The sequence below is a fragment of the Ceratina calcarata genome, unplaced genomic scaffold (genome assembly GCF_001652005.2).
Source record: "Ceratina calcarata isolate Rehan_Ccalc_2016 unplaced genomic scaffold, ASM165200v1 scaffold297.2, whole genome shotgun sequence".
Lineage (NCBI taxonomy): Eukaryota > Metazoa > Arthropoda > Insecta > Hymenoptera > Apidae > Ceratina > Ceratina calcarata.
Window position 1 is genome coordinate 674,225 of NW_017152138.1, and position 23,260 is coordinate 697,484.

Here is a 23,260-nt window from a genome sequence, read left to right on the forward strand (position 1 = left end):
AGCTAATAGCGATTACGTGCCGCTATCGATCGCAATTTGTTTCGATTCTGCTGACTACTTGCCGATACCGTTGGCTGTTATCGAAAATTCGAATAAGCAACTGCAAAGATCGAGCTTATTGCGAGTGAATATCAGCAGTTTCTTGCTCTAAAGGTAAATTGGTGAAACTATATAGTATGTATAGAATGTTGCACACGTTCCGTGTATTCAATGAAATTATATTCTGTCTCACAAAATTTCGATGCATTACAAAAATTCTAATCTGAAAATATTTTATAAATTTACGAGATCGGAGCGTGTTCAAGTGAAATTAATCTGGGACAGCTTGGTTCCACAAAAATTGTTGAAACATAAAGATTAGAGATGGAAAATAAATGAAAGAACAGTTATTGAGAAATCAGGTCAAATAATGCTTAGACATACATTCCGGCGAGTTCTTTCTGTATTATTCATATTAAATCTTGGATCAAATCTTGGATTAACTATGAACCTTTTATGCGTATATCGCGGAATTGAGAGTAAGAATATCCATAAATAACTTGTTATAGTTACGTCGCCGCTTTGGAAACCAATCTAGTGACGAACAATTTCCTGAAAATCCACTATCAAAAGCTCTAAAAAAAAGTAGATTAAATTTTTATATCATTCCTTTGATCGTGTCCCGGAGAAACCTCTTTCCACTTTTCTGTTAAATGGCGTACACATTAAATTTTTTATGAACACTTACAAGAACGGCCGGTGATATTTATTCCCGCGGCTATCGTGCGTACAGCTTGGGACAATGATCCCGAATCCGTTCTCGGTTGTGTTAAAATGGTAATAAATATATGTAACGTTTCAAGTATGTTTATTCCATACTAAATTATTAAATACGTTTTGTCGTAGACAAGTACATATAAAAATATATAAACATTATTGCACATGGCAATGTTCTAACTATTCACGTAATTCATAACTATTCACGTAACGGAGGTCCTACTGTATTCTCTAATTCAAAGTTTTCACTAAAGAGTCGCAACTGTCTGTCATTATTGTGAAGGATAAAACGAATACTCGAACGGCGCGAGCTCCTTTTTCAATGATGCATAGTTGAACGTATCTTCGTTGACAGATTGCACAAGGGGGATCCCCCCGTCTGCACGAAACGTCATGGATACTTTTGTTTATGATACCCGGGCCGTTTCCTACGATTTCTCCATATGAATCTCGGTGCTGAAGACACTCTCCAGAGATATATGACGTTCCGTCACGTCGAAATGCCATGTTCTTCCTATAAATCTTGGCTCCTTCTAAATGGGAATAGATATGCACGTTCTCATTGAAGAGTTTATGATCATGCGATGCTTGGATGATAAGGATTTCATTTCCGAAATTTCCATTTCATTAGCTCGAATAAATTCTTTTAACAAATATTGTATGTACACCCAACTGGCCGAAAATAAACACAGATAAGTAGGCATCGCCAAAATGAGTTGGGTATCTTCTTTGATAGTTATTCATAAATCACATTTATTAATGAGATCACTGACACATGCTACAGTTTTTTTTATGTTTAAAACTTTTTTTTGCCGATACACAAAATTCGCGTTTGAACGCGGAACTGTATGAGAATAGCGAATGAGGTAAACGAGCTATACGATAACTTTATTATCGCGGCCAAAAATGTGACCGTGTAAAAACGACAAGAGCGTGTAATTATCGACCACATTGTTGGATATCTCGGATAACAGAGATAGTGTCAGCTATCAGGGCGGACAGTTGTCAGTGAAACGCGTAACATGCACGACACGAGCTCTGTGATCAGTACCGGGCGCGAGCATACGTGCTGGTGGATTAGAACGTTCCGCGGTCAAGGACGCCAAGTACTCACTTACTCACTTAACTAAACAACGGTTTCCGTTTCCGACCGTACATCATTCGTGACGCGAACGTCATTTGCTGCCGGTGAAATTTATTTCATTCGCCGTCGCGTCGTCGCCCTGCAACGCGACTGTTCCATTTGTCACGATCACCTTGAATACACGCCACCGTTCTCCTTTCACCATTCGCGGAAGAAATTGTTTTGAATGGAGTAACGCGGGGATACTATACATGATCGATGGATCGCCATCCGTCGGCTACTTCCATTCATTCGCCGTTTTTCAATTGATTAAGTTTACGACGATCTCTTTCATTCATGCAGATACTTACGTGTAGTAGAGTAGTATTCATTTCGAACATTTTTTACTTAACTACATAAAAACTAGAAAATATCCCTTTCTTGTGATCAGAGAGTATTCTTGCAACACCTCTTTGTAATAGCTTATAAACAATCTTAAATTGTGTGTGCTTGAATTCCTCGAGCGTTCTTTTGCTATCTTTGAAGCTGTTTGAAGGCTCTCCAAAGCGTCCTTGGAACGGCCTCAAAGCATCCTTCAAATTTCAAAACCCTTTGGAACATCCTCGAAATGACTCCGACAAATCCTTGGAATGTCCTTAAGGTGTCCTTAACAGGATAAACAGCTACCTCCAGATGATGCGTCTTTGGAGTACTCTTGAAACATTCTTGATATATTACTAAATATTGTCTTTGGAATATATTAATACGCATATATTGTTGATATTTATAAGTCGATGTAAGTAATAAAGAAAAAAATTGAACACATACAATTTAAAGTCGAATAATCTTTCTAAAACTGCAACAAATGACTGGGGCTTGTTTCAGAGATTAAAAGGATTAATTTACAAAGTAGATTGTAAAAAAATTTATTACAAATCGAAATTGATGGGAATTCTGAAGAACTTCTTTATCCGCATCTATAATAAAAATTTGAAGATTGCATTTCAAATTTGTCAAATATTATACTATACTGAAAATTTCATTGAAATCGAATCGCTTAGTTACGAGCTATAATCAAGTATAACTAACAAACTGTTCTAACTATTCTTTTAAAATAGTATACACATTTCCCTACCAACTTTATTACAACTACTTTCTACAACCTTACGTACATAGCACCACGTAATCAATGTACCTACTTACGAAACTTGATTCATTTACATTCATTACCTCAAGCTTGATAAGGTACAGCTTTCGTGTCTCATCGTACCCACTTCCTGTAAAAGTGTTCCTGAAGGTAATTCGCGTTTCTCTGTTTTAAGAGGATTTGAACCACGACGCGTACTAATATTCCACGATTTATAATTCTTCATTATAAGAATATACATGTGTATATACGTGTGTGTATGTGTGTATTTCTACGGCCGCAATAAACGAAAATAGAAGTGAAAATATGAAATATGTGGTAAAACGAACCTGAACATTTCGCATGCAAACCGATCGTATAATTTTATTATTTTTGGATGCCAAACAGGACTGATGAGACAATTTGTGTTCCTTCGTACAGTGTAGGAAATGTCAGGCCCAGAAACTGCTGAATCCAAAGGTAGGTATAAAATATTTGATAGAAATTGTTTTCTGTTGATCTCCTTCCGCAAATTGTCTGGGATGTAAGAGATTAAGATATTGATTGACTTCGTGCATGGAACACGAATATACTTGAAATCATGCATAATGGAGACTAGGATGATTACAATGTGGTAAGGTAGAACAATCGTAAACCATACGATAATTTGTTGATTGCTTACTTAATTATGTAAGTTAAAAAATGTCAATCAGAGTGTCAGCTTAGCGGTGATGAGGCAAAAAATTATCGTCGAGTAAATAAGTAATATCATCTTAATTATTATGTAACAATATCAATCGCCCGGTAGTATGTAGCAAACAAATACAAAACAATTTGCATACATTGCCAAGTTATAATGTTATAGATTGACAGGTTAATTCATGATCGCATTTTACAATCACTTGTTATCATGTCACACGATAAGATACATGCGTCGATATTTCCAAGATTAGCACTAAATAAAATATCATTTCTAAAGTTCATATACAAGCAGTCTTATTTAACTTATTTTATTTGTAGAGCATTATCTTTTGATAACCAGAAAAAATTTAATAGATAAAAAAAATCGAACTGAAAAATTGGCTCATTTTTTAATTTTCATAATCTCTATTTATCGGTTCATTATTCGTCACGTATGTGACTCACCCATTCACATGTAGTGAATTACGCTACATTATTACATGTGACTCATCATCTATTGTTACCGACAGTCACTTCCGGATATAATGCTTAGGGTGAAAGAATCTGTCAACGATTAGAGTGGCTTAATTCATGGCACAATTGTTCTGCTAATGAAACGTTAAGAATCAAAGTCCATTGTATTGCTTCCCTCTCATGCTGTGTATAAAATACGTCCTTAATCGAAGTGCTTTTAAAAAAAGTTCATATCCTCAATGCATAAGACTATGCTAAATTGTCGTCAATTTTATGACGCATACCATAATAGTAACCGCAGATTTTTGTTAATAACTCGACAACCAAGCCTTGGACAACAACCATTTTGCAAAGGAAAAAGTAGTTTAAAATCACCTCGGCTTCTCCCCATTTGAAGGCCTAACACTAGTTCTGGGACACCCTGTAGATGCACGTTGTATCTGCAAACCGCAATCGATAAGCAGTAAGGTTTGTCACTTTGTGATAAATAAAGACTATTGGAATTGAGATTGGTTTTGGAACACTTAGAAAATACTGTATCAACAATTGATTTCTGTTATAAATGTGTGTTATAAATGTTTTTGGATTCCGTAAAAATAGCCTTTAAGTATTTCAGGGATAGTTGGTATTTTGGGATAGATCAGAGAATAAATATTTACAACAATTCTGCATTTTTACATATACTCATAATTATACGCATTACATAGAATTTCTAACGAACCACTAATTTGGCCTATTCGATGCTATTCAAGCGAATAGAATTGTATATGTACTATTTTGAAATCGATCAACTAGTCACGCTACCCTACTCAATTTCCCCTAGCTTAATTTTTGCCGACCGGGGCCCCGTGGTTTTTAATCCTCCCGCGAATCCACAGAGATCTGTCTCAATTAGCGCGCGTTATTACGCCGGAACAATGTTCAGCTCGTATTACAAACTACAACGAGAAGCCGGAAATGACGGCCCGAGCCAAGTTGGTTCCCGTGGGCGGCTAGCCGGCCGACCAGCGAACTACGTACAATGAAATAGTAGGATGATGGCGTGAGCTTTCATCTGCATACCTACAACCAGCGTGATAACAGGCAAATTTCAGGGTTGCCGAATAGACTAAACAGAAGCCAGGTCCGCTCTGCACTGCTGTTGCGGTTCACGCGTCCACATTCCACGCTCTCGGCTCGGCTCGATAATAATTCCGGTTCTGGCTGTACACACCACGCAACCTAACTAACGGTCGCTCGTCACACCAAGGATGGAAGTTGCGCGGAGCCCCGTGTACACCTCGATGGAGTTCATTAATTATGATCACAAAACCGTGTTTCGGTGCAATTTTCAACCTACCGTTCACTATCTATTGTAACTCGCGGATAATATATCATTATTATTTCGTCCTGTAATGGTTGACCCGCGCGCCACCGACACCGCATCCATCGTAGTCTTGCTCTCGTCGTCGTCGTCGTCGTCGTCGTCGTCGTCGTCGGTAGGTTACGCAGGATAGAAAATTAAGTGGAATTAAATTTGGAAACGCGCGCCAAAATTAGGGTTACCTTACATAAAAACAATGACAAAGCATTGAAATTTTAACATTTACTAGATATTACATTAATAAAACGCTATAAAAAATTTTAGCAATTTTGCGAGCCTATTAAAAAAGTTCTTACATCTTCTGACATTCTTATGTCGAATGACAGAATTTTTTATTTCATTTATAAAAAAAAATATGAATGCAGTAATCACAGAATTTTGTACAATTCTTAATACATGATTTAAGAGAATATATTAAAGTTGAAATAATTTCAACTTGGATGATATTATTTAGGATATACAATAAAATGCGTGCAGAAGTAGGAATTATTGGACATGTAGACGGTTGCAAGTCACGTCCAATTAAAAGAAGCCAAAGCTGTGTATTATATTAGAATATTAGAAATTATGTGTTAAGAATTCCTTACGACTGAGAAAATCGGGTTGAACAATTTTCTAAATCTTACTCCTCTGTAATTATCATTTTTTTCTAAAAGTTCGTTGCTTCAAACATTGGGCACAACATTTTTATTACATGTATTAAACTTTTGGCAGACACCTTACAGCTGATTGAACCTTAAAAGCCGACAATAATGTACATCGTTAATAACACCAACTGTTCAACTAGAATTGGTATACGAGAAGATACACGGAAAAGTTCTTAGCTAAACCGTACTATCTGTTAATTTTCCATTTTTCAATAATAAATTCACGTGTAACGATTTTTAATTTCATATACATATATTCCGGAAAGTATCAGTTCAAAAACTGGATACCGCACGGTCGATACGTCGTTGTATCGACATCGATGTATTGTATAGAGATGTATTCAACATTTTCGACTGCCTTTATCTGTTTACCTGACAAGTAGACGAGTTAGCTTGTAACGAAAATTCAAGCGTGGAAACGGAGCAGCGGAATGAGGTTAAAACGTGCACTGTGAAATATGTCGGCAGTAATTGCCACGGTAATTATAGTGCGTCAGTTCATCGACCACGGTCTGTGTAATACGAGCATAAACGCGACTTCCTGCCCTTCGTTCCGTATAATCTTTTTACCCCCACTCTCTATCACTGTTTCCCTCACATTCTCTCACGATCATGGACCTGATCTAAAAACGTGAAAGAAACTACAGTGATGATCTTGAAAATCCAGCAACAATTGAAGACATGGTAGCAAGCAGGGTGCAACTTCATTTTGGAAGAGTTTTAACGCATCAGTTGTATTAAAATATTTAGCGATTATTTGACTAGCGATTTATTGACTATTCTTAACATGCACCTTACTCGGGCAAATGCATCAGGTATAAAAAAAATTATTTCAAAATAAAAATAAAAACGTATAAACTCAGTAATTACTACTTATTTTTTATGTTCTCATTTTAATATTAAATTAGTGATAATTTTGTAAACAATCTTTATAATTCACTTGAATTTGGTAAAAATGAGGAAGCGGGGATGTCAATTATCCAAATGAGAGTTCTTGAAATCCTTCGGAGCTTCAGAGTTTACATGGCAATCCACTTGGCTTATATAAATAAAACCGTTAATAAGGGTCGAAATTGAATAATCGAAATCTGATTGCAAATGATTCAATTTTCTCACTACTTCGTCATATCCATCCAGATTGTGTACGATTTAAATAACTCATCGTCTTGCCTTTTGTTATGGCCCATATTCAATGGGATTCTTCGATCAAGAACGCATCGTCGTATTCGAATTGCATATCGGAACCGCTCGCCGCTTCGACTTTCCACGCTGACTCGAAAATGAAATTAAATGCGAGCGTGTTTTAATCTCAATCGGATTTAAAGAGGCCAACACTACATTACAAATATGATTTACGTTACTGAGATTACCTAACGGAATAATAGATGAAATCTCCTGTCTTTGGAGATCATATCATACCGCCTTACGTATATTAGCTCTTATAGATCATTAATCAGTAGCGTAATGGATCAAAAACAAAGTTAGTTATCCTAACCATATTAGCATTCCTTTCAAAATTATAGGTTCCGATCTAATCGCGGCAGAAGACTGAACGTCACGCGTAAGCGATGTAGAATTTCCGTAGGACGATAGATTCATTAATTAATCAGACCGAACGATAGTTTCACCGTGAACTCGTTGTATGTAGTCAATTTTGTTTATTGCGCCGGGACACGGTAACGTTAAAACAAATCGCCCGATACTCCACGCATGTACTGGCATCGCACTAAATCATCCGCGTCGTTACTATCGGGACCGGCTCTCGCACGTGCGTGACTATGAATTATACTATCTGCTGGATCGCCATTAACGCGCGTAAGCCCTTAATGATACTACGAATGAGGAATTACGATCATTCGGAAAAATGTTATCGTTTGCGCTTAATAAACTCGCATCCTTTTATTAATTGGATTGCAATATCTGAATTGAATTTTTCTATCACCACCGACACGCGACAAAAAATCTTAAATTTAGCGTATTAATTCTTAGCAATAAACTCATAACATTAACGCCCATTGACAGTAGTTAACACTTGCAATTAGAAAGTGAAAGTGGAATTTTTCAAATTTTTATTAGACGACGCGACGTTTACTTTTTACACATTACGTAGTAAACGAGATCTTGTACCGTGTTATTTGGTCCAATATTAAAAATGTTATTCCGTTTTAAGAAGTAGAGAAATATCTTCGTGAACCATTGTATGCTAATAACATTGCGCAAGCAATTCGGTCAACAGAAATTCTGGTACGTGTTACAAGCAATAGCACTTTGTTCACCGTCCACAGAACAAGGGTTGAACCTCGTTCCGTCAAGGAGGAGACCGATACGTTCAATTGCTAGTGGGACATGCAATACCATGCGCTCCGTTTACTCGGGGTGAAACGTTCACGCGTATCGCCAATCTGCCGGCTTATCGTTCGACACATCGCTCCAGAGCGCTCGCATATGTTAAGGAAATCCAAATTCACGGGTTATTACTCGACCTCGTTTGCCGACGCAACGAGTGAGTGCAATCAAAGATCCGGCGCCGGATCTTTGATTGCATCCACCACACCGATACCCCAAATTTTTTTCCTTCAAACTGCGTCACTTGTTAAACGACAATCGTCTGGTTGAAAATGATGTCGCGATACATTTCTGTTCATTTCATTCTTTGAAAAGGCTTCCTCTGTTTAGTTCACTTCATTAACCGTTTGCATTTAATATAAATGCGACTAACATTTGCTTACAAGAAAAAAACAAATTTCGGATCAGGTAATTTGAAATTTCCATTAAATTTAAATTAATTCCAGCGTACAATAAAAATGGCTGACATTTCCAATTTCCTGCGCTCGGTTCTAATTTCAGCTAAATTTATTACCGAAACACGCGATATAAACGAGCGAGAGGCTAAAATTTTAATTACAGTTGTACGACCAAATTACTCTCTCGAATCGACTAATTGAAACTTGAATCAATAAGTACAATATATCATAGGAAGCATATTTTCTTATTCGTTTTGATTAAAATTTTATTGAAACTATTATGAAAATGACAAATTCTGAAATATCTCATTCTTGCATCTCGCAAGGCTGTTTCAAAAACTTTACAAAAATCATACTATACATATAGCAATTGCTTTGAAACAAACCAAGCCCCCAATCAGTGTTTCGTTCCAAATTTTTGGAATACTGCAGCAATTATTTTAAACCTGTTTGTACAAAATCTTTTCTGTACTAAATAATCTTAACTTTTTGGTTGAAACAATACCCGGTGCGTTAATAAAATGGCGATTCGCTCTCCAGTACCTATATGTATACATGTTCGCCGGCGTGGTGCGACGTACAAATTAATTACGTTGAATTATTACGCTTCAATACCGCGATAACAATAAATGGTGGACCGCGACAGGAACCGCTGCCGCTTCAGTAGTTAAATTCGCCACTTACATTTAAAAACCCAATAGTTGGTTATTAATTACGGTATTGAACATTAGCGTTTATATGTCAACCCGTGGCCATTCATTATAGATTAGCCATTGCAGCCGACTAACTACAATTACGATTTAATCCTATCTGTTTTGTGCAAGTTAGTGTAATAATAAGCAACAGAATATAAATGTATACTCCGCCCGTACGTGTCATTTATCTTTAATTTTCCAAATTAAAAGTATTTTTAAATTGTTTTTAGGAAATAGGAAGTGTCTGAGACGTGGTCGATATTTTTTCACCTCGTGTAGAAATCTCAGTTTATTGCAAACCTCGAACATCTTAATATTTTGCATCATATACGAGACAATGGATATCTACCATCGAGAGAAAATAGGAAAAAACAGAGTATCTTTTTGCTTTTTTCGCCAGTCACGCGACACGATTTATACAACGAATATTCATAGCTGTAGGTATGCATGCATGTATGTATGTATGTATGCATACATACGTGGAATTTCTTCCATACGAAATACGAAACACTCAATATCGTGCACTCGCGCGTCGTACATGTGTAGTACAGACATATTCGAAAGAATTTAACAGTGAACGAGGAAAAAGTCGATCGTGCTATATGAACGAGCTCTGATGAAGCGTTCGCGTGTCTCCTACTGATTTTCTCGCTTACGATATGAAAAAGCATGCTGCATATCCCTGGTGCATCCGGTATTCAGATGCCCAACTCATTCACAACGGATACGAGGGTTGGTGTTCAAGAATCGTAGCTAATATCGCGAGTGCAATCGTTTCTCGTTTTACATGTATTTCGTGTATTCAGCATTGACGTGACGTGGATTTTTCGGGAATTAATTGTAAAGTATGTAAAAATGTATTGTATATGTATTAGGCTACAATTATTTATTGAATTCATTTGAACGAATAAGTAAAAATAAAATCAGAGACAATAATAATTTCAAATTAACTATATCGAATGAAAATTGATGGGTATTCCAATACTACTACAGTTGTTATACACATATACAGGAGAGTTGGAGAATTTTCAAACAATCTCCGAAGTTTAGCTTGTACAGCATCGATCTAGTAATTGAATTTAAACTTCCTGGCAGTTGTTTGTAACTTTCTCGCAACGAACACTTTAATTGCAACTATTGTCAATGATACACACGAAGTTACGGGAAACAGAGATATTTGAATGGATCATAATTTTCACAAATAACAGCTCACTGAATAGCATTGCACGAAATTTCGCGCATTAACTTTAAACCATGTCGCAATGATACTGGAAGCGACAGTTTAACAAGTTCATCCTTCGTTGAAATGCTTGTGCTCTTCAGTATATTCATGATAACTAATAACACTGATTATTTTTCAATCGACATAATTATTTCTCTTACAAGGTTTTTTAAAGCTCACTCAGCTCCGTGATTTTGTATGAATTCTACTAAAGCCGCGTCCACACTATACGTATAACGAAACATGTTGTATAACTTGTTGAAAATGCAAAAAGCAAAAGATATACTATATCACAACGTAATATAACACTTTTTCATGGTTGCATCTTATTATTCATAATAACACGAAACGTTCAAAACATTATTCTAGTAGTAGCTGCTTGTGTAATTGCATTGGACAAACAAAGTGAGCAAAACGAAAATTCTGGATACGGCTATAATTATTAGCTGGAAACAATCTAAAAACAATCGAAATTTCCTGAATACAAAATACATTAAGCATTTATCAAGGAAAAAAGAAAAACTATTACAGGAACTCGGATGATGCTGCGATTCATATTCAGATATGTACGATCGAATGATGCTCGTCTCGGCACTGCCGTATCGCGGTGACAGCAATTTTGAAAAGAAGCGCTGGAGACGAAATCCGCGGCGTAATTTCGCTCGAATCCCGTGACGCATAATAAAGCCACTTTCAGAGACGCTATCATGTGTTATCGTTTCGCGTTCGTGTCATCGTATAATGGCTAGAATTAGCGGGCGGATGCTTCCGCTGCTGCGGTCTGGGCGCATCTGTCGGGTCTGGAAGATTCTCCCCCGGGGAATCGTTTTCCATTATTTTCTTGAACGCTGCTTTGTTTAAACGCTCAGAATTGGACTGATTTACGTCGATGGATGCTTAAACACGGTTGCAAACAATGGACTCGCGTTAGTGAAAATCAGCGTGATTCAAGACCGAGGCGATGAGGAATCTAGATTGTCATCTTTCTATGATACACATAGTATAGAATGTTGGCGAGTCCATAAATGAAGTTCACAATGCGAAAACAAATATTCTATTTGTCGTACGCAACTGTTGATCGTAAATAATCGATTTGAATAACCTCAATTCTCTTTACACAAAGCACCAACCGTGTATTATTACATTGAAACATGCACACGTATTATTTATGTTTATTCGTAACGTTCAGCGCTATCATGAGTTATTCAATCATTGAACGTTACAACTAATATTAATTACTACCATTTCATGCGCTGATCACGGTTTGACGGATAATTTATTTGATCTGCTCTATCGAGGTTTTTCTACTGCGAGAAATTTCGCACCACAGCCCCACAGCCATTAGCCAAGCCATTGCGTTAATATCGATAATAATTTTATCAATTAACATGCGGTAAGGATGTTATCTATCTAGTCATCAATGATCATCGAGTTGATTTGTCCTCGACCGAAAATTCCGAAAATTCCTCCAATTTCTTTTGTTTGTGGAACAAGATTTTTATATTCACGGACTATACAAAAATGCTTGGAAAATACTGAAAAGATGTCGGGAGCAGATGCTCGGATGACTGCGGCAGGTGATTGACATCGTCATTAAGCCGAACTTCAAGTGCACGGCTGATGCGCACGCACGCTCGTGTACGTGCGTTCGCTGTGCATCTCTCGGCTTGTGCATGTACATGATCGCTGGGTGGACATCGTGGGGATTGGATGAGGGAGGAGGATTCCATCCGAGGAAAGCAGAGGTGGGTGGCGGTGGCGGTCGACGCGATGGCTATACGCACACAGCCTTAGCCGGAGGAGGCTGTGCGGACGTTCGCAGGCCGAACGGAGAAGCGAGGGTGTTCTCGATATGATTAATGCTTAGCATGCGTGCCCGTATGCGAAGGACAGCTGTGAGTGACTTGCACTCCGCCCAAACGCCGTTCATTCGGCCGATGAGCCTCTGTGTGCACTCGTACGTGCGCTTACGTACGCGCGCGCTCTCCTCGATTCGCGACGCTGCGCGATACTGTACCCGAATACGCGACGTGTTCGACACGTATTACATAGACACGTCTATGATGCCGTACCGCGCCGTTCACTCTCGCTGTGCTTTATTGTCAACCCTTTCTGTGCCTTGGCCACTAGCGCACAAGTACTACGCACATATACCGATGGTGACCAAATTATGGCTCTTGTAGACGGAAGAACATGTGATAGTGACATGTTTTTCTCGGTATTACAACAATCGAGCAAGATTAAGAACTTCTTCAATGATCTTAAAGAAAAATTCTAGATAGAAAAATTAAATTATTATATATGTATATTTCTATTGATAAGGGGAAGCACAATGTCATTGTTATCCACTAAATTGGCCAAAAACTACGGGCTTGCACCATTCGATTCTACTTATCTTTATTTTCTAGAGAATCAAGACAAAATTCGTTTTAATATTTAGTTTGAGGTTCATCCTATATAGAACGCTTTTTTTGAGAGGCGCTTCATGGCACTGGGAGAAATGAAAAATTCACAAAAAAAAAAAAAACAAGATAAATTTTAACGAATTTTTAATTTTTACATAGATTTCTATTTAGTTTTAACATATTTTTGTATCCTGCCATTTGTAGCCGTCTCGCATTGTGATTGAAACATTTTGAGGCGTGAAATTTTCAAAACTTGGTATGAGGAGCATGCGCGAGTATCAATTTAAACACGTCCATCCATTTACCTGTTCGACGTCAAAAACGTCAGCGTCCTGTTAAAGGCACTGCATATCAAGCCGGTTTGCTTTTCGTTGGTACGGTTGTTTCCTATTGGTGAATCAGCGTTTGCTAGTCGCCTGTGAACGATCTTTGCGTACTGCTGGAAACTTTTGTCACGGTTTTTTCACTCCACTATTCTGCCGTGTGTCTCTTTTTCCCCTCGACGCCTCTCTCTTTATTCGTGATTTACCTTTTTTTGTTTGTTCTCCTTTCTTTTGATAGACGATTGAAACAGCAACAGGAGTGAATGGATTCGAACACTTTGTTACGAAATAGATCAAGTGGAAGGACAGAATGAAATCTTTGTGTTTAAAGAAAATTAGTTATTAAAAATGAATTGAGCTTTACATTGAGTTGAATAATTGTTTCGTATTATCTGATTGAAAGTTCTCGCCTGAAAATACAAGGCAGATATTTGAGAGAACAATCACTTGGTTTATACAATTTGCAATTTAATACAATTTACTTCTGAACGCTTTCTGTAGTTGTATATCGTATATGGGTAAACACAAAAACGCTTTTTATCCCCCATAAAATGTGATGACCCTTAACGCATCTTCCTTTCCCTCGCCGGAAACTCTTTCATAAATCTTATAGGATAAAGTTCTGATCAAACAAACTCTTTTAACGTGAGAGTGCAAAAAAAAATATTGCGAGTTTACTTACGGTATTGGTAGTTTACTTATACTAATATTTAAATAAGAGAAAAATGGAACTGATGATGACGATGAAATGTCAATTCAAACAATGAAAATAATATTTAAACAGTGGAAAATGGCAGGCGTGTATAAATCCTATAAGAGCTTTGTTCCTCCTAAAAGTTTTTACAAACAGAGGATTGGTCTCTCGTTTATATTGATTAATAATTTTTGGAAAATTTTGTAACACACGTAGACGATGAAGAAATCTTGGCGACTTGAATAAATTGCGATCCGACGAGCAAGAAAATGGTGCACCGAAACGGTAGCATTCCTGCACAGTGTATTGTTCCATTGCAGTGAGTCTGACACGGTTATCTGGCAGAATTATGTCATTAGGCTGCTGAAGTAGGCCATCTTTTTCAAGTCGGAGTATCCTCGAGCGCGAGCGAGGAGCCGCCACCTCCCGCGCTCGTCTCAACGTAAACTATGCGCACACGAAATCTATTTAAGCCAGCTCGAGTAAAAAGTTATTCGGTAAAAACGAGAGGTAGTTTCAACAAACACGCGGAACACAAACGGCTCTTTTCCAAGAGCCGGTTCACAATACGCTCGAGAATAATGAAAAGAAAAGTAAGAGAAATACGGGGGAGAAAAAAATTTCACCTGCAAAGAAACTTGTTCTCTCGTCTATGTAGCTTACTCCCGTATTCGTATTGTTGCCCCAGCATTCGCTTGTCCCGGGGACCGATTCGAAAAGATTTACAATCTCCTTACAGCCGATACAGACTATGCGGTTTTTTGATCAAATCGATAATAACCGAAGGACATCGATATCCCGACGGTTTCGCAGTAGAGGAAAATGAGAGCTGGTCCAAGCTTGTAACGTAGAGCGCGAGGTCAAAAGGTTTCGTACGGAGCGAAACGTTATTACTTGGAAACCGTACGCCTCCGTGGTTATTCCAGTATTTTGTTTCTTATTAGCAGTATCTTCCAGAAGTTTTCCACTTTATGTACTTGGGCTGAAATCGATGTGGGCTGGATTTATCCGCGAATACTTTTTTACAAACCGGGATTGAACGAGGTTCCCGTAATCTACTTGTAGCTTCTTCAATTTCGTTCGCGGATATTGATGTCAAGAATTCTGTATTTACTGTAGGTATTATAGTTAATAACAGTCGTCTCGTGAGAAGTTAAAACTCAGGCTTAAATTATTGAGCTGCAAGAAGGAAAGGTAAATTAAGTTAAGAAATAAAATGGAAAAAACGTGCATGTATAATTCACGAGCACGATTTTAACAATGAAAAATCACAACCGGTCACCCGGTGCTGCCTCCAACTTCCAATGCCATTCGTCCTGCGAGTCTGTGACAAAACCGGGCGCTGGGGAAGAACCAAAAAACACGCTATCCTCTCCGGCCTGTACAGCATTTTTCTAAAGCGAACACGCGATGAAACGGGCATTGTTATAAAAAAGTCGATGGCTAGTTTCGACGCGAAATATCCGGGTATAAAGAAATTTCCCACAGTGCGATACAACCGCACGAATGTCAAATGTAACACATCCTCCAAATCATACATAGATTAATGACGAAAATCATGTATAGATTAATCACACGTTAAATACACGAGCTAACAGTTCATGACATTTTTATATATAATCTTTATCAAAATATATATCTTTATTACCTAAATATTAGACTTAAAGTTTTTCATGAAATTATCTATTCAATATTTCCATATTTTTAATAACAGTTATTAATTAACTGAGAAATGCGAACTGTCTGATTTTCACAAATATACGTACATACATACACACAGTAAATAGAGAAATCGTTAAGACCAAGAGTACAGTTCTCTTCTTAATAACGTCGCCGACCAAATGAACGAGATCGTTCCCGTAAGCGAACCAGTTCCGGCAGTTCTCTCGGTTATTTTCTCAGCCACGAGCATTATCGTTTCGATCGAACGGATAAAACAAATAAACAATCGCGAACGTGACCGGAAGACGAATTCTATGGACAAAAGCGGCATTACTTCTCCCCGAGTTAAATGAAGCAATTTTAACCGCGAAATCGGCTCTGTTCCAGCTTTACAGAATCGTGAGCGTGCATTTAGACAATAATCAAAAATATTGTATAAACGTAGCGTGCTGAACGGTAAAACTGCTATCTCTATCGATTGAGGTATCCCTGAGGCTGCGAGATTGTTTTTCGCCAAATTCTCTCCTCTGCGCCTCACAACGGAGAAGCATTAAGCGTAAATATAATAAGAAAAGAAATCAATACCCTGCTGGCTGCTAAAGAGACCTTGATTTATTGCTTCTTTCAACATCCTGTTATTCTTTCTAGCGAGAGTTTAATAAGTTACTCCTCATTTTTAAATGATTGTTATGCTTTTTCATTTGTTAACTGATTGTAAGAAAACTAATATATGACACATGTAATACCTTCAAGTTTTGTTTGACATCATTCAAATTTCCATATAAGCCCCATTATTGCCAACGACAACATGTGCCGAATATTATTGAGCACATTGGAAGTTCAATCCAATTCGAGGTTTTTAATCCGAGGAGTGAGTGAAAGGGGAAAGAATCGTAGTATGCTGGAGAGTATGAAAAAACTGGACGAATTAGAGGCAACAGTCTCCAATGTGCTCAATAATATTCATTGTCAACATGTTACAATTGCGACTGTACTAGTTTTACCATTCAGTTTAAGAGAATGTATCAATAATGGGGTTATGCGTAAATTTAAATAATGTTAAACAATAGCTCATACGTATAACGGCACGGTCAAAGTAGTTAAACGAACAAGAAAAACTCGATCATACAAAAATTAAGTAACTTATCAAACAGCCTGTACTTCTTTGTCGTTTATACTTGCTTATTCGTGACAACAAATTGTCAATTGAATATAATCATTAACATGAAGCAGTATTAAAAAGTCATCATAGGTGCTGCTAACATTTGCATTATTACAGAATTCATTTTAGCTTCGTTATCTAAGATTCTCGCGTGTGAAAACGAAGAGACAGAGATGATGCAAGGGTCAGGTAAGAAATATGATTTCCAGAAATGGCTTAGCTTCCCCTGCTCGCTCTCGCAAACGCAATGGTAGTAGAACCTTTGCAGGGACAGGTATAAGCAGAAAAACGGAATTTCCACAGAAACTGACCACTTGGACGTGTACAGTGAACACGCGTGTTCGTAGGTGCTCCTATTGTGGTAAAAATTGTTGTGCAGCTTTGAAAATCGAAACTGATGTGTGTATTGTTTAACATATTTTTACAAAAAATTTAGTTTTTAAGTGATTTGAATATACTGAAGCACATGTATTCAAAAATATTTGCATATTCGATGTAATGTGTGAGAAAAAATATTTCCTCGTTATACAGTCATAAAGTCATGAGAAAGCGTGATCGCCTGTAATAAAGAGAAGCACAAGATAACTGGATTACAAGCAATCGAACACCAGGTAACGAGCTTAGCCAATTTTCCGATACTCTTAATCGACGTCCATTTAAATCAATTACAGAGAAGCTTCCTAATTGACCGGATCTTAAAATCTGACTTTAACCAGCGCGAAAGTAGCCATTGTAAAAGTTACTCCCGTTACTAAATTCCGCTTAATCATCTCTAACACCTTAACCCGAGGAGGTAACGGAACCGATGTTCGTAATATTCTCTTCGTTTAACTTCATTTACACGACCTTCTAATTAACATTTATATATCCAATACAGATAGCATAAAATTGAAAAAGGTAGATATCTTGTTGTACATGTTAGATCACCAGATTTTTCAATCCTTCGTACTCGCTATGTTAATCGACCGTACGTAAATGTAAATCGTGAGATGTAATAAATATGCGCCAGCAACTTTATTGCATTTTACTCAGGGAAAAAACTCGCTTAGAAGGGGATTGATTCGTATTTCTTTGACGATGTTCAAAATAAATTACAGTCTCAGTGTTAGGTAAAGTTCTTGTTGAAAAGCGTAAGAAAGAAGAAAAAGAGTCTCGGATTGAAAGAAGGTAGATTACATCGAATCTGGGATATCGCGGCAATCGAATTCAATCTGCAAAGTACGGGGTTGACCCAGGGCCATATCGAAACGCCACGACGCGTCGCGATTGAAAATAGTTCGGTTTCAAATCTCGACCATCTCAGAATTTTCCTGAGTGCTCCTGAATAAACACTGATTCCTTGAAATCGATTCTTCGGAGTAGACCAAGTTATGTTAAACCTGACGCGACAGCCATCCGCCGGACAAGAAGATATGGCGGCAAAAATTTAAACGCGGCAGAACCTCCAACAGAACGAACGAAATCAAAGACATATCTGGACTATCTGGTTGAATAAAGAGCTTCACGACGGCCAAACGAGATGGAAACTCACCAGTTGAAGGTTGGGAAATCTCGTTGCGCGTACTATACTAGACAACGCATCTTCCTAAACATAGACTTACTCTGACTCCTTACTGGCGAGAACTCCTATACGTACATACACTCGGGCGTCTTCGATAATTGTCACGCGACAATTTGCAACATTTTGCATAACACTGATATTGTCACTGGCCTATCCATTCGTCTCATCGACATGTACATAAGTATGATTCAAGAGTAAAAACGGAGAATAAAAGCAAGAAATTACATATTCAGACATATGCACAGTTGTTCAATGTCTGGTAACGGTATCGCATCATTAGAGCGCGTTAGGTTTCGACTCCAATAAATATTTGCGGATGGTAAAACAGAAAGATTGATGATGACACGTACAATCTGGTGCACACACAATGGCGATCCATGGAACTACCAGATAGTTGTGTCGTTAAGATACACCAACTGACTGCGAAATACGTGGAGTCGCAAAAAATTATTATTATGCTCAACGAGAGGAAAGAAAACTTTGGTATTTATTTCCGCGTTTAAGTTCCTTATGAACATAAATGGATGACAGTCCGTACTCTCAATTCATCACAATTGACGTTCAAAAAGATTCTCTAATTGTAAGTACGGACGGTCTCGTGACCGCAAATCACTGTGTAGTGTAACCCCGTCTCTCGGTATCACCCAGTGAATAACTAAACAGCGAGGAAGAAGCTCTTATTCTTCTCGCTTCCTGATGGTTATGGGTCTCGTGAAACTCCTGCAGCGCTTAAGTATACGTTTCTGCGGCTTATTACACGAATAAAGTATCCGATTTAACGTCAAGCTTTATCGTTCTTCCATTCCCTTGCTCTCCCTTTCTTTCCGTTTCCATCTTTCCATCTTTCCGCCGTGCCGCGACGACTGAAAACCCGTCGCCTTCTTCTGCTACGTCTCGCACGTCCCGCGGCCTTTTCGGACTTCTTTGTTTTCTCCGAGGGTTGAAGCACCGTGCATTTCTCCTGACCTGTTTTAAAATAATTTAATTCGTATTACGACGGTAGGAAGTGTCGCGTTGCAGCCGTCACCGCGTTGGGTAGATGCTCCGTATTCGAAACCAAGAGAAGAAAGAGGGATTCGTTGGTTGGTTGCTACCGGTGGTAGTTCTTTTCACGCGGTGAAGAAACGGTCTAAAAGAAAAATCCGCTGCGGTTCTTGTCTCGCAATAGACGTTGCTACCAAGATGTCTGAAAATTTTCTCCTGATGGAATATGTCGAAAATGGAGTACTTTTGAATGAGATCTCGGTAGTTTCCAGCGTGGTTTTAAATATGCCAACCGCGATGGTTTTCTTTTGGTCGCCTCGCCACGCTTTGGAGAGTCTCGTAGCTTAAAAAAGCTTCGTCTTGTTCGAATCAACTCAACTTACCATTTTTCCTTTGTTCCAAGGTTTGACGAAGAACCGCAGATTTTTCAAGTCAATTTTTTTTATGTCTAAAACTCTTGTGTACAGATTCTATATTAAGATTTACAGTGCCAGTCAAGTTCCATAGTTTCTCAATCATAATTGTGAAATTACGGAACTGCTGTTTCCAACTTATTACCTTGGAAAAGTATGAAAGACGGAAAAGGCAGATATTTTCACATCATGTCAATAATTGCTTTGATCTACTAACGAAACTAATAAATGAGTAACAAACAAACTTCACGAACTCTTTTGCGATGATGGCCATTACGACGAACTCTTCGTTATTAGTAACGATGATTAATTATCAAGCTTCTTTAATGCTACAAAGAAATAGTCTATCCACGATGGACTACGCAGAGAAGAAGTAGCTGACGTAATTATTTATGTGACCGCAAAAACAAAGCTTCCTTTTAATAGGCGATTACATGCGCATAATGTACGTATATACATTTTTTCGACCGTGACGGTTTCCATTAAACTTACCATTACACGATGCGTATCCTATGTTAATGGATTAACAATTCAGAGTACATAGACATACATAGGGTTAAGAGAAAGACGAACTAATTGACAAGGGAAGACTTTCTGGGTTAACAAACGAATGAAATCAGAAAATAACTTACTAGCAAATATGGTAAATCCGAGATTTTATAAAATGGCTTACGATAGTTTACTAGATTAATCTTCCTATAGAATTATTAATCGTGTGCACATGACAGTACGAGTGTGCGCTGATTAAATAACGTCAGTTTAATCAAATATAGAGAAACATAATTGGTTACTTGAAAAACGTAGGAGAAACACTGGAAACTAAATAGCAGTGAGTCTGACTTATAGTTTTCATGTTGAACAGCGGTCGTGCGCGGAATACATACATATGTATATTGTGGGGCTCTCTGAGGATTCCTGTTTATTTTTTTATCGTACTTTTTTTTAATTCAAACTACGACACTGACAGTACCCCGACCAACTTCTTTCAACGACTATGAAATTTTTTTCAAATCACGACACACCACGGCGCGATTGTATGTAGATCGATCGAGATGCGAATATTATTAAAAATTAACCGAAACTTGCACGAATGTTGATGAAGTTTAAATGATTAATAACATTCACGGAAGTTGGCTCATTTGTGCGGTGTAAAGCCGGTAGGAACTTGCGCGTTACATTATGCAAAGAATATGTATAATACATCCGGTGTGCTTAAGGTAGATAATGAACAGACTATATTTTACGTTCATTTTTAACCTTGTTGAGAATTTCAGTGCAATTGCAGCTTCGACATCGACTTGTATATAAAAAATATCGATGGCGTAGAAAAAAATCAAAACAAATCAACTAGAAATGAAATTTTCGTTACAAGATATTTCTCATTAAAAATCATTGAAATCATGCTATGAAGCTGTTCCATAATATAAAAGACAGAAGAGATATTTAGATGACTTCCTTTAGCTGAGACATCCCGTATGTTCTGCCGAAATTCTGCCAAACCAATCCTGTATTAAATTCTTAACATCTGGAGTATCGCAATCTTCTTGTGTCAAAAATATGAAGCCGAGCAATATCTTAGCGCAACGATCAAACGATATATGTATTTGAACGATGTTTCAAGCGTTCGATCGGAACGTTTCCTTCCATTTCATCAGGGATCTCCAGATCCGGCCAAGTTTTGTACGAAACAATTCGTTTACCAAAGGCGTGTGTAAGATTTATCGAAGATGACGAGCCGTTTCCCCGACAGATTAGATTACCCAGGAGTGAACAGGCCAATTCGCATTTATGTCAACGTGTCTCGAGCAAACGGTCCAACTTTTATTTCGCGAACAATTGCCTCTGAAAGATGCAATGCCGGTACTAACTCAACCGTTTCCTCGTTCACGAAATTCCAAACACATATTAACCGCTATTTTTCACCCTCCACTTTATGCGAAATCTTTCTCACTATACATAGTAGAAAAAATTATACTTACATTGTAATAACATTTATGATGTGTGTACAAGTGGTCCAACAATTTTTATTGTTATTATATGTTTAATTTAACGATTAAAACAAACCAGCATAAGAAGTACAATTGTATTTCATAAAGAAAAAGTTTAGTAGAAAATTTAGTAGAAATTCTTTTTGCGGGAAATTAGATGTGATAAGAAATCACCCCAGTCTAACTTATAAATAAAATGTACGCTTAGCGATTTTTTCCTCGTTAATAAACGTTGAAATTCCAACTACTGTATTTCAGATTTAAATTGTGTTATTTACAGATCAAAACATCGTAACATTTCAATGGGATATTTGATATTTCATTTGTTAAAAACACAATTACATTCTCGCAGCAAACTTACGAGGCTTCGTATCTACATTCATACGTGAAAGCTCAGAATCTAAAACGTTCTAAAATTTATCACGCGGAATTAATCCACGGTACTGCTGATATAAGCGGTAGTACTCGCTAATCACGCCAGCTAAATAAATCTTTAGCAGCGAGCATCGCGCGAGGAAAAAGAAGCTCCGCGTTGCGCTCCTGATATTCTTATCTTCTTCGTCGTGCCTCGGAGTTCCGTTCACCTGAAGTTTCGCGGTGCCCCGCCAGTTCCGCTCTAATTTCCAAGATAAACGATTTCCATCTGTTCCATTCCTATTCGCGGGCGACTCATTAATTTCATTAACATTCGGCAAATTTACTTCAATCCAGTACATTGAATACAACATGAGCCTTTCATGGTTCAAATTAAACAAGAATAATTCAATTTAGAGATTTGTTTCTCAAGTACATAAACACTTATTACGATTTTTAAACTCACCGGATAGCAAACTCGAGTCAACGACAATATTAACGATCGGATAAGAGATAGTTTGGAAGTTTCCGGAGCGGAAAGCGAAGGGTTTTCCCATGAATGTTCGGTGTTAAATTGAAAGTCAGCTACCGCGAAAAGCGGCTTACACGATGGGACTGATGCATAACTCGCAAATAGATCCCCAACCAGACCAGACCCCTTTGTTTCCTTTAATAGAAAGTTCTTTTGTTTTATTGTTTGCCGAAACATGCAACACATAGAAGGACGCGTATCGCGACCATTCCTTTCCTCGATCCCTCCAAATTTTTGTCCCATAACCGGTACCGGTGAAAAAACTCCTCTTTGTGCAGGAACGTTTGCTCAGCGAAATAGAATTTTCAAACAGACGGAAATCTATTTCACCTATTAAATGATTTAATCAAGTTCGCCGTGAAAATCGTCATCTTGGCTAAGTGAACAAACAATGTAAACGATGTAATAAAT

The 23,260-nt window shown here is 37.8% G+C and overlaps 1 protein-coding gene across 4 annotated transcripts in view; it reads left to right on the plus strand.

Moving 5' to 3' along the window:
- kek5 (leucine-rich repeat, immunoglobulin-like domain-containing kekkon 5 protein) overlaps positions 1–23,260 on the plus strand; it is a 154,118-nt gene that overhangs the window by 99,209 nt on the left and 31,649 nt on the right. Inside the window, exon 1 of one of the 4 annotated variants that reach the window (XM_026812869.1) lies at positions 3,375–3,425. The exons of the other annotated variants lie outside the window; for them this stretch is intronic. The gene's annotated coding sequence lies outside the window, so the exon portion shown is untranslated. Of the gene's footprint in view, positions 1–3,374; positions 3,426–23,260 lie in introns of those variants that run through there. 4 annotated transcript variants of the gene reach the window in all.